The sequence below is a fragment of the Helianthus annuus genome, chromosome 4 (genome assembly GCF_002127325.2).
Source record: "Helianthus annuus cultivar XRQ/B chromosome 4, HanXRQr2.0-SUNRISE, whole genome shotgun sequence".
NCBI classification, from domain to species: domain Eukaryota; kingdom Viridiplantae; phylum Streptophyta; class Magnoliopsida; order Asterales; family Asteraceae; genus Helianthus; species Helianthus annuus.
This window is the reverse complement of record NC_035436.2, coordinates 7870842-7883725: the sequence shown is the minus strand read 5'-3', so window position 1 is coordinate 7883725 and position 12884 is coordinate 7870842. Positions and strand designations below refer to the sequence as shown.

The 12884-nt window shown below is 36.7% G+C and overlaps 1 long non-coding RNA gene across 1 annotated transcript; it reads right to left on the bottom strand.

The window, feature by feature from the left end:
• Positions 1-9935: 9935 nt before the first annotated feature.
• On the bottom strand, positions 9936-11940 carry LOC110935647. Its single transcript, XR_004891978.1, has 3 exons — positions 11908-11940; positions 11027-11702; positions 9936-10929 (listed from the first exon to the last, which is right to left on the bottom strand). It is a non-coding gene; the product is annotated as an uncharacterized LOC110935647 (long non-coding RNA).
• Positions 11941-12884: the final 944 nt, after the last annotated feature.

The window sequence follows — 12884 nt, the reverse complement described above, 5'->3', positions numbered from 1 at the left end:
TCTATATGTCAACCATATACCCACGGTTTTTGTCACTCGACCACCTATTGGCTATCTCGTTGTCCAATGGTGTCTGTGACTATGGTCATATCACCCCTTGGCTAACCCGTTGTCCAATGGTGAAAGTAATGTATACAAAACCCCACATACGGGCTGTATTTGAAGACTACAAAGACTTAATCCCTGTAATTATAACTTTGAAAATAAATATGATTTTGAAAGCAAGTTTGGTAAAAAGAGAATGACTCACATTGCAGATTTATACGGGCAGAGTTTAGCTTACTGATTAGCCTGTTAACCTAATTTAAATAAAAATGCACACGAACTAGGTTAGTAACAAATACAGCATTTATGACAACTCACGAGATTAAACCCTCACAATAAATGACAAAGTGCGATACTTAAACATCCATCGAATTAACGACGAATGACAAAGTATAAACCCTAATTTGAGCAGCACTTAAACATTCGTGGATAGTTTCAATCGATCGGACATTGAATCGTAATAGCGATCGAGTTATTACCCTGTTTATCGCGGCAGCGTTTAGTGATTGTGTGCGTTTTGTAGTATTTGGACGATATCTCAGTGCCTGAATCGAATTTTAACGTTGAACTAACACCAGAACTCAAGTGCCAACCCCCCTATATATACTGGGATTTTAGTTCCCTCGCGTGGCGCGCCAGAAAGACCTGGCTCCCGCGCGTGGCGCGACGGGTCTAGTTCTAGCATAGGGTGGCCACGTTTATTTGTAGCTCAGCTGAGTTGGTCGTTCGACTTAATTCATTTCCTACAGCAAACTGTTTAGATAATCGTCAGCTAGGGTTTACCCCCCTGAGTTTTAGGGGCCCTGATCCTGATTCTAATTATTCTGAAAATTTTAGGGTTTATGCAGAATTACTTGGGTTTCTCAATTAGGGTTTAGGATTGAACAATTAACATAATAAGTGATAATTTTAGTGAGAGTTGTTACACGTGTTCAGATTAACCCGCTAATATTTGGGTTGTGTTCGGATTCATATATATATCATAAGATTTTCAGGTTCGTGGTTGGGTTCTGGTTCGTTGAAAATTTCCAGGTTCAGATTTAACCCGCCAACCTCATTTGTTTTGCACCCCTAAATATAATCCAATCTTATTTATCTTGGGGCATAATGACAACATCTACAATGAAAGGTGGAATGACTTTGGTTACCTCCACATCTATCTCTATCTCTTTCTCTTTATACATGGATATCTCCCTTTCTCTAATCTCGAGTAAATTACAAGATTGGTCCTTTATGTTTGTACCAAATTTTAGATGTTGTCCTTTAGTGCAAAAGTTGACGAGTTATGTACTTTACATTTCAAAATCTTGCACGGTATGCCCTTTGGCCATAACCAAGTTAAACTTTCTTGTTAAATCTGGTCACCCAAGGGTAATTTAGTCCTTTTACCCATTTATTTAGAAATATTGTAATAAATAGAACATAATTAATTAATATCATAAAAAGTATACCCCTCTCTTTCTACCCATATCTCTTTACCCATTCTCTCTCCTTCTCTCTCGTCAGTTCTCCACCTCCACATACTGCCACAACAATTAGCTCCCACCACCCTCACCTATCGCCACCAACCACCACCGCTATTATTCAGTTCAAAACCTAGTCACGTGCCATTCCACTCAAAACCTAGCCGCCATCTTCATCTATACCGCAATTCGATACAACGACATTTCCCTTTTTCGTCGTCTAATACGTCGGACTAGTGATGGTGGATGTGGTGGTAGAACTCCAAGGTGTTTCTAAAGGGAAATTGAAGGTGGTGATAAAGGCTACAAGCTCCAGCGACCCAACCTAGGGTTCCAATGGTGGTCACCTGACAACAACGGTACATGTAGTGGCGTGGAGCGATTATTCAACTCCCTGATGTAGCGTTTGTTACAATAATGAAGAGCAAAACAAGTTGATTCTGCAAATACCCGTGTTGATCTTCCTCAACCCCCAAAATTCAACACAAAGGGCACAGAATTTGAAGTGAAAATTGAGTAATTTCGAAATTCAAGTTTGACCATCCAAATTATAAGAGAAAGACATAAATAGAGACAGAAATTCGAAATGGAGCATAAAAAGGCCATGGGCCAAACACAAGCCCTAAAAACATAATGCCCAAAACCTCGAAAAAAACATAAAAAGATAAATAACTGATAGAAATAAGCATTCTTTGGCCCGGAAGATGACCCAAACCGCCATAGGTGTTTGCAGCAAGATGGAACTTGTTCTCACGATTGTTGGTCGCACGCCCAAAACGGACCCCCGTAGCCTAAATTAGAGCCATTTTAGTGAAGCCCATTTGGTCACACGATCTTGGGCCTCCAAATACAAGATGGCCCGCTCCTCCACACTTGAACCCGCATCACTCCCTAACCTGTGTTCTGATTTATTTAACAACCTAACCTGTGTTCCTATTTGTAAATTTAATTCCAAACTGCATGTCTGATGGTTTTGTTTTTTTTTTTTGTGAAGTTAAAAATGAAAAAAAAAGTATACAGGTTTTGAATTTTTGTGCATAAAAATGAAAAAGATGAATATAGGTCTTGAATAGTGCATAGAAAGTCAAAGAGAGGATTTAATTTGTTGAGTTCTTGTTGGTGGGGTGGTGAAGTGGTTAAGGTGGGTGAATGGTGATGGTGATGGTGATTATAGCGGAGCAGTAGAGTTGGGTTTTCAATGGTGATTATACCAAACCCTCAACCCGTACAACCAAACCACAATCTCGACTGCCATCTCCGTCATCTGAACTGGAGTTTATGTGGGTTAGGGAGGTCGCCGGAGGTTTCAGTCATGGTGTGATGTGATGGTGATGTGAAAATGGTGGAGGGTGGTGGCTTGTGATGGTTGTTGGCAGTAGAGAAATATAGTGAGGTAGAGAGATATAGAGAATCATATATTTCTTTGATTTTTCAATTTATTACACAATAGTCCCTAAAGAGATGAAATGACAATAATGCCATCATGAGCAAGGCACATGATTAGATTTAACTAAAAAATCTAACGTGTTTTGGCCTAAAGGATATAACCTGTCAGATTTTGGAACATTATGTACAAAATTTGTCAACTTTTACGCTAAATGACAGCACCTGCAATTTGGTAAAAACATAAAGGACAAAACTTGTAATTTACTCCTCTAATCTCTCTCACATTTCACATCCGTGGGTGTTTGTCTCTAGACGGACTCTGATATCTCATCTTCGTGCAAACATAAAAAGGAACTTCATTTACACAAGACTAAACATTGTTTGGATCATACATTCCAAGTCACACCATGACATGTTTGAAAAACATAACATGAAAGGTTTTAGAACCATCGTATCTACCAAGTGTTTAGAACCATACATGTACAAAGACTACAAAAGTTTACCCGTATAAAACTACACATCAAAAGATGGCGTGTGTGTGTTTGTCCACAATCTTGGCTTGATCTTAGGTGGATGATTTACCTAGAAATATCCAACATAAGTTAGTATTAACCATTCCCACAAACATTTACCATTTTACTTACCCACCATTATAGGGGTATTGGATTTTAATAATCCCAAATTTCACTAATTGACCGGTAATAATCTCAACTTCAAAAATTGCCTACAACAGTCCCAACTTGTAAGATTTGGCCACCAATGATCCTTGTCTAACTGGGTTATAACCCAGTTAGTTTTTTGAAGTTTTGAGCGGCGGAGAAGGTCACTAGAGGTTGGAGATGACAAGTGGTGGTCTCCTTTGGTGGTTTCAGGGGTAAAGAAGGTCGTCGGAATAAGTTGCAGGTCACCGGAGTTGCGTAGATGGTGGAAATTTAAAAACTTTTGAGAAGCGGAGAAGATTACAGGAGGTCGGAGATGATTGGTGGTGGTCTTGTTTGGTGGTTTCAGGGGTAAAACGGGTCGCCGGAATAAGTTGCAGGTCACCAGCCCAACAAGGTTATAACCTAGTTAGACAAGGACCATTGGTGGCCAAAATCTTACAAGTTGGGACTGTTGTAGGCAATTTTTGAAGTTGGGATTATTACCGGCCAATTAGTGAAACTTGGGATTATTAAAATCCAATACCCCACCATTATAACCATTGATCTTTCATTCAAATACTATTAGAACATACTAGGTTCGTAAAAAAGACATACTTCTTTCTTTATCCATTTCATTTTTTTTTTTGAATGGCAAACCTTACATACTCATAAATTACACCAAATAAATACTAATCTACTTCTTGCTTAGGATTGAACCCAAGACCTCCCACTAAGAGGCAAAAGCCTCTACCAAGTGGGCTACTCCCACATTCTTTATCCATTTCATACTTTTCATTCTAAAGAGAATTCTAGACATACGTGATGCCAATTAATGTAATTCCACAAAACCCAACTTTACTTCTTGGTTTTTCAACCATCTGTCATCCTTTAACTAAATTGACCCAATACAACAGGTTAGTCACATGCCTTCCTTAAGATTCACATCATACTAATTTCTACAAGCACATTGGTACAATATAACACCTTAAACTACCATTCATATTATATATAACTAAAACCCAATTTTTAGTCTCGGACATTACCCATTTCAACATTTACCTATTTGACCCGTTACCAAGAGTCAACCACATTTCCTATCCTTCAATACTTAACTCCCATATAAGACCCTAACTATTAATTAACGGTTTTCGTATAGCTTACGAAAATAAACGTGTAATTATGATTACATACACATTGAAAATACGGGTAAAATAAAACTTTTACAAATTTAAAGAAAATACAACATAATGTAATTGAGTTCGTCATTTTAAAATAACAACCAGACAACATGCGGAAGCTTCTTTTTCATGTGTTCGGTTCTTGTTCATCGCTTGATCTTCATCCGGAGGCCCATAACATTCACCTAAAATCAAAACCCAACTTAGAAGTTAGTTTCCATAGTTTTATAAAAAGTTATAACAGGTTTCCCCAAGTTAAACAAGCAAAACAAATAAAAATTTCAAACTTTACACCTGTCGCTTGCCGCAACGGGTTTGGGAGTTTTCTGTCGCGTGCCGCGACGTCTAGCCCTTCCCTTTGTCGCGCGACGCGAGCACCCCATTTCGACAGAATGTTTCCCTCTTTGAGCTGCATATTCGCCCAACTATGTTTTTAACAACAATTCTACTTTAAACATGCATAACTTTGGATCTACTTATGTGTTTTACGTGATTCTTGTGTCTATGCGACCGTAATACAATTACGGATCCGTTTATCATCTTGATTCGCATCAAGAGCTAATTTTTAAGCAAACGGCTTATAAATCCCTTATGCCCTTATTTGACCCGCTTCATTTTAACAACATACTACATGTTTATTGACAATGATTATTTCTTAGCATTTTTACCCATTCCCGGCTTGTCAAACATTAGCGTTCCCACTCCCATTACATGGTTTGCATCCACACGTACATTTGCCGGGTTATTTTATGACTTTCTAACACTTAACCAACATTTAACCACCTACCTCATTTTGACCCATTTGGAGGTTTTTAACATATAAGCATAGTTTTCGCTCATTATTAGTCGCATCTTATTTCTACGTGAAGATATCTATTTGCCTTCCACCACAACTTTATTTATGGTGGATTAACTTCGGTAATCTAACTATTACGAAGACTACCCTTCGGTTAGTCAACTTTTACGGAAAAGGCCCATTTTTGGGTGTTTGACCCAAAAAGTATTATGCAATTAATTTATTCATTTATCAAGACTTACTAGGTAATAATACTCATTTCTATACAACCTTTAAAGGTCGTTTGCCCGGTTTACTGATCAAGGACGTTTTGGTCAACTTTAGTCCCTCGTTTCATGACGAAGGACTTTCACCGAATATTTGACCAAAATCACATGTTTAACTATAATTTTATCTATGCGTACCTGGCTCGAGTCAAAGTATTGACCTGTTTTAATACCTTGCCTCAATAATTTTCTAATACATAGCAATGCAAAATCCCATAAGCCGTTTAACCCTGCGAACATCAGACTCGACAAGCACTTATTAGTTTGTCAAAACATGACTAATTACCATTTTACCCTTTTTACATAATTAATGGTTACTTACCATTTTCCCTTGTTCCGACCCGTAATATCCCGCACGGAACATCATACTTTAATTACTTAATTCACCTTGTTCATATGCAATATTCGCAAATGAGTATTTTTTAAATAAAAATGGCGTAAGATTTACTTACCTCGCATCCAAACTACACATTTTCTTCATGCTTGGCTTGTTTGATCAGCTTCCTTCCCAAGCTCCACCTAGCTTGTCAAGCGTCAAACTATCATCATAATTCGTAAGATGGTTAGATTAGTCATTATTAATCTTGACTATTCCACCTTACGCATTTCTATCAAAATTATCATTCGGTCATGTTTTAAGGTCAGTTTGACTTTCAAAAGTCAACCGTCCCTTTTTAATGTATGAAATGCACAATCGAGTTCGACGAACTCACTTAGGCATTTCTTCTACTATTCGGTAGGCACTATTTTTAGGCCACTAACTACATTCATCCACATAGTTTATAAAATCATATAATCATCTAGTTCCATAAAGTTCATACTCTTATTAAAAACCCATTTCACACACATGTACTAATTCAATCTTAACACTTATTCAAGAACTCTCTTCTTGAATATAGCAAATATGATGATTCTAAATCTCTATTCTATCTTTATCTATCTTTAAATTCTTACAATTCATGCAAGAACTTCAATGTCAAGAATATCATCATAACTTTCAAAACCCAATTTATAGTCATGCATGATCTTTCACTTGAACTTACAATTTATTCAAGTTTCTCGCTTAAACTACCTATTATGATGATTTTAAGCACACGTATATCATCATCTTCACTATAGTCAAAAACCCACTTAGCTAGGTGTGGTAATTCACCCAAACACCTAAATCATAACAATTTAATTTGAATCTTCACTTAGGGTTTGTTCCTAAGCATTAATACATCTCTAATTTGGTCGTAGTCTCTACGATTCATACATCAATCGCATTTTGTAAAGTTGATCAATTTTCATAACTTCATAAATGACCAGAATTCGACATACCTTAAGATCCCCTTGACTTGGTGATCGTGTATACGCGTTTGTGCTTCGATTTGATCTTGAATTGATCCTCAATTTGGGGTTTAAGCTTGAACTAGGGTTTCATCCATGTTCTCCCCTCATGGTCGCGCGCGCGCGCACACACACACACTTAGTGTGTGTGTTGTGTTTTTATTACTTATTTTTAATAAATCAAGTTTGCCTACTTGGCGATATTAGTCCCTCGTGTTTTGGTTAGTTGTCAAGTAGGCTTCAACCTACTTATTCCTAGCAATACTTCCTCTAATTAACTAGGTTAATTATTCCTAGTTAACTTAGTGGATTCGGAGAGGTTATAACCCGCTTTATTTTTAAGTCCCATTAACTCGGGCCTCTTATGAACTTTATTTTCTTAAAAGCTTTTATTCTCTTTTTATTTAATATTAGGTTTATTTATTTAAATTCTAATATTTACCGAGTTAATTTTCACCACTAACAGTATTTTACTCGTCATTAATATTAACGTGGTTTGATTACCAAACCCGTTTTTGGGGTGTTACATCCCAATATTTCAAATTATACAATGACTTAAAAGATACTTTCAAACTACTAAAAAATCGAAATGTAAGGTAGAAGAACCTACCGTGATCTTGAACCTCATGTTTCCTCGTTTGGCTTGAACATTCCTCCTTCACACCTACACATGATGAACTCACATTTAGGTTCTATGTATAGGTCCCTATAATGATCTTAAACACAATATGTCTTGTTGTAAATCCATAAAAAAGTACGAAATTCAAGTTTTAGCACCAAACCGAGCAAGAACACAATTAATAACAATGATAATATCACTTTAAAGTTCACTTGTATTGATTTCAGCAGAGTTTCGGTACATTGTCAAGCATGAAATGCTCTCCACTCTCTTGATGTCAAACTTGATGAAGTTAATTAATAGTAGAGAATTCTAAGAGGAATTTTAGAAGAAAAATTAGAAGAGTTCTTGGTGATACTTGAAGGCTCATGTGTTGGGTACTTAGAGAGATCAGTTTTCTTTACTCGATTCCATCTCCTACGCATCTTTATTTTTCCAAAAGTTCTTACACTATAGTTTTATCTGGTGTAACCTTGGGCGCGTGACCATTTGCGGCAGTACAGACTGCTTCGACTGTTGTACACTTGAAGACAGACGTGTCGTCCTTAGTAGAGGCGCGAAATCTGTTTTAATGGAAGTGTGTTGAACACGTGCCTCAGCCATAACCATCAACATCAGTGTGTTCATTATTGCAACCAAGAAGGATCGCCAACGAGACATGGCTCAAGTTCGCGTTGAAGACGAAGCGAAAACCGTACAAGAAGACACTACTCAAGCTTTTGTCAAAGACAACGGTTTGATTTGATTTATTTATTTAAATATGTTGTATTTCATATTTATTTTCATTTGGATTTGTACACGGTATGGGTACTACAATTTTTTAAATATATAAAGGGAATGTCTATAGCATTTTACTGATACAATTTTTAATATAATAATTGTGACCCATCTCCTACATTACTCACTTAGCAACAAATAATGTTGTGGTGTCTTTATGTAGGTTATATGCTGAGGTCATTGGATGCGATACACAGATCACGAGGAATTAAAGTCTCATGAACTACGGGATGGAACTTGGTTTGGTGACAGTCCGGCAATGAGTCAACAACGTCAGTTCGTACAATTGTAAGGTTATGCTATATAACTAGGACTAGGTTATCACCTGCGAACTTTGCAGGCAGGAAAATTTAATTTTAATTAATTGATTTATCTTGTTAAATAAAATAAAAATACATGTTTTCAAACATTATAAATTAAATAGATAAATTAAACTTGAGTCTATAACATGCTACTATGCGATACCAATGGTGAACTCAGGATTTTAATCGTTGTGGAGACGATCAAGACTTTTTCCGTAAAATAACACTATTTCTTTCCGTGGGGCGCCTGCCTTCTTTTCTTTACATGTGGGTGCACCCCTGTGCAATACGGTACCGGTTAAGTCAAACCACTATATGTAAAAAAACGGGTTGAAATTGCTTCCTACCATAATCCGTGAACTTCACGAGCTAAAAATTTAATATAAAATCATAAGTGTTATAACGATAATGTTTATTACATATAATAGTGAAAAATGAAATTATAATTATAATTCGTAAAACGGGACATGTGTCCCAAATATGTAGTTCACAAAAGTGAGTATCATATATATGTATTGATGATATGATGGTAGGAGACTTGGGTTTTCCAATGGAGACTCAAGTTCAATTCCCACTTGTGTCATATTGGGTGGATATTGGGCAATGATGGAAACAAACCCACCGAGGGGGGTTCGATCCTAAGCCGCACCCCGGTTTTCATCTGGCTGTTACTTCAGCGAGACATTTCGTGTGGAGGCAGTACGGTTTCCGGGAGAACGCTGTAACCAAGTCTGACTAACCCAGGGTGGGCCCGGTTAAGACAACGTATTCTGGTTAGATCTTGGCTAGGACGGCCGTTTAGGCGGTGTGATATTGGGTTACTCAAAAAGAAAGTCACCGTTCAATATATATATATATATCAATTGATAAACTCAATTTGCAAGGTGCATAGTATTTGATGATTGTTATATTGGGGAATTTAGTGAATCGACATTAATAAGAGATCCACTGGGTGAACAAAAATAGAAGCAATCCATGGGTATTAAAGGCACATGCAACATCAGAAAACACTATACATAAAAGCTTTTATTAATACAGCAGCCTAGCGAGAAGCTGAGCCAAAAAAGCATACTGGCACTAAACAAAAACAATAACATAAATAATACAACCGCCAACAAAGGAAAGAATTACACTTTTTTTCAAATGGCAACGGAAGCTTTTTATTAAAATGGAAACAACCAATATAGGAAGCTGCTATCTTGGGCATTACAATTACAATTACAAATAAAGAGGAAAGTGAAGGAAACACAAACAGAACTACAATATTGAAATGTCATACTCCTCTAGTCTAAAGCTTCGCCATTTGTTCCAGTTTATGCCAAATCATTTTGATCTATGTTTGATCTTATCAAACGCCATCTCCTTTATCTCCTCTACCAGGTTGTAAACAGATCCACTCTTGCCTCCAAAGATTTTTGCATTCCTCAAATTATTTTTCGGGTACCCAATATACTGAGCCCATTAACACTCTACACAACTTCCTCCACAGTTTTGGTACCTGGTTTCAACCACAGCTTTTCACCCACGAGAATATTTAGTGCCATATGATATCTAAAACACTGAATCGAACCAGTATGTGTCAGACGTCTCCTTTACAGACCCAAACAAAGCACATGCGTTACTTTGTAACGTTATTCCCCTACTGACCAGGGCCGATTTCGTTTGAATTTTACCTTTTATCGCTTTCTACACAAAGAGGTTTACTTTTGGTGGTGCGATTTTATTCCACTCGTGTCGGTTTGCTATTGTGTTGTATCCAAGTGCCTTGAAAGTACTTGTCTGACCTCGTGTACTGAATATTCCTCTAGACCCCCACGCTTGTTTTTTAATGGGATTGAATTTACTACTCGTGTTGTGATGAATAATTGGTTTGGATTCGATTTTAATCTCCACAATTCAATTCACAGTTCTAATGTTTCTAACCAGAATATAAGAGGACGACCACCGATAAAGACATGTAACATAATAAATCATGCTGTTTTCGAAATATATACGTACCTGCATTCATGGTTTTAAAAGGCGATTTGAGGCGCACCTTGGGTGAGGCAGTGACAAACCACATAAAAGGCTAAGCCTCGTTCATTCCTGTAACGATGGAGGTGGTAGCGACAGCAGTTATTCTTTAACCTATCTTCAATCATTCATGTAAGGTTTTTAATAAACTAAAATCAACGGCAACCCAAAATCAACATATACTTCTTAATAATAAGAAAAAAATGCAGACTTGTCAACTGAACTGGCTCTAGATCAACTCGTCGGAACCCTAGCCTTCATTGCTGGAGGCAGTGGCTAGGCCATTATGTCCCAGTTTCCAGATGTGTAACAAACACCACACGAAGAACGATAACAAGAATCAGATACTAATCAACCTGTTCAAAATCCCCGTCAGCAAGCAACCAAAAACGATCGAACATAAAAACGGAAACAGAAATCAAAACCAAAATGAGCCTAACCGATTAACAAAAGGATTAAGATATAATAGACAAAACACTGGAATATTGAGAAAAGTTGTACCTTTGATGTTAAGAGACCAGATGCCTTCATCCGTGATATACGTAACTCTTTCCTCCATTAACTTAGAACAATTTTTCTAAACAAAATAACTCCCACTACACAAATCATGCTAAAATATCAAATTTTCAGAAAATCTAAATAATATTTGAAAATGCTCACTCCTTCCAATGAAAACCAAATACCCATCATATAACTTAAGAAGTGGCAATTTCAATTCCTATGAAAATGCTCACTCCTTACAATTGGGTCTATATGATGCATTTTATTTTTCATGTTATAAAAGTGGGATAAGTCAAACAGGCGAAACTCACCAAACTTGTATTCAAATGGTTACAACCGCTTAAGCTGTTTATTAAAAATGTATGTTTTTTCATTCTTTCCATCCCCTGAAAACAAAACTCTTGATTTTAAATACCCAATGATCAAATGTAGAATTGTATTATTGAGTAGTATCTGTATTACCGAACTAAAAGATGACAAAATTAGATACCACTTATCTTGATTATTGGTCCTCGCATCTTTCATATTTATAAATCCACCAAAACCCTAAAATAACATGTAATAGTTATCTAATGGGATATCAAAACTCACCATCATTGTGAACAATCCCCAAAGCCTTCCCATAATTGTCATCATGAAAAACAATCCAGTTAACAATGATTGAACATCATTTTACAAAATGATAAGTATGTAAAAACAAAAAAAAATGTTTGATTTTGAAATGTAATCTATACCATTTTACGGTTTCAGAGTCCCTAAATCAACCATCACATTACCCGAACTAAAGAACCCTAAATCAACCATTTTTCGTCGTCATTTCTCTTCAGGCCACAACCAACGTCACCATCTTCCTTTAGTCGAATCACATATATGTGTATTCATTTCTGTACTGATTGATCAACATCTAATTAATCCTAAATAAGTTGTGAACATGACGATGATTGATCTAGAAGAAAGAGGAAAGGAAGGCGGTTTAGAATGGGGATTACCTGGAAGTGAATAACCTTGATTTTGGAATCCTTTGTTAAGCCATTCAAGCACAAGCGAGTCAGAGAGAATGAGATGCAGGTAGAAGAAGAAGAAGCGTATGATAGACCAGGATTTCAGGAAAGCGTATGGCAGAAGCTTCAAGCCAAAGGAAGAGGGATGCTAGGGTTTCGGTGTGAAGCAGTAAGTAAAAGAATGAGAGACACGAATTTAGTTTTTTTAGGTGACTTATATACCCGGGTCATAAAAGGGGTCGGATCAGATTAAAACGGGGATCCGCGTTCATTTTTAATACCCATCCAATTTCCCGCCAAAACCACATCTAAGAAGCCCTAATATTGCGACACATGTCCCAAATTTTATTCGTTTATTATATATAGCAGATAACAGATGGGACATGATGCTTTTACTTGCATCCTTACGAGGTTTAGCATTCCTAAATTATTTAGTCCAATGAGTTGGATGTAGTGTGTTCTTTTACACGTTTATGATGTTATGGAGTCGTGGTATTAAATTGTAAACAAGTTTTGTTACCATCACAATTATCCATATTATGAATCGGTAATGTCAAAATTTTGTAA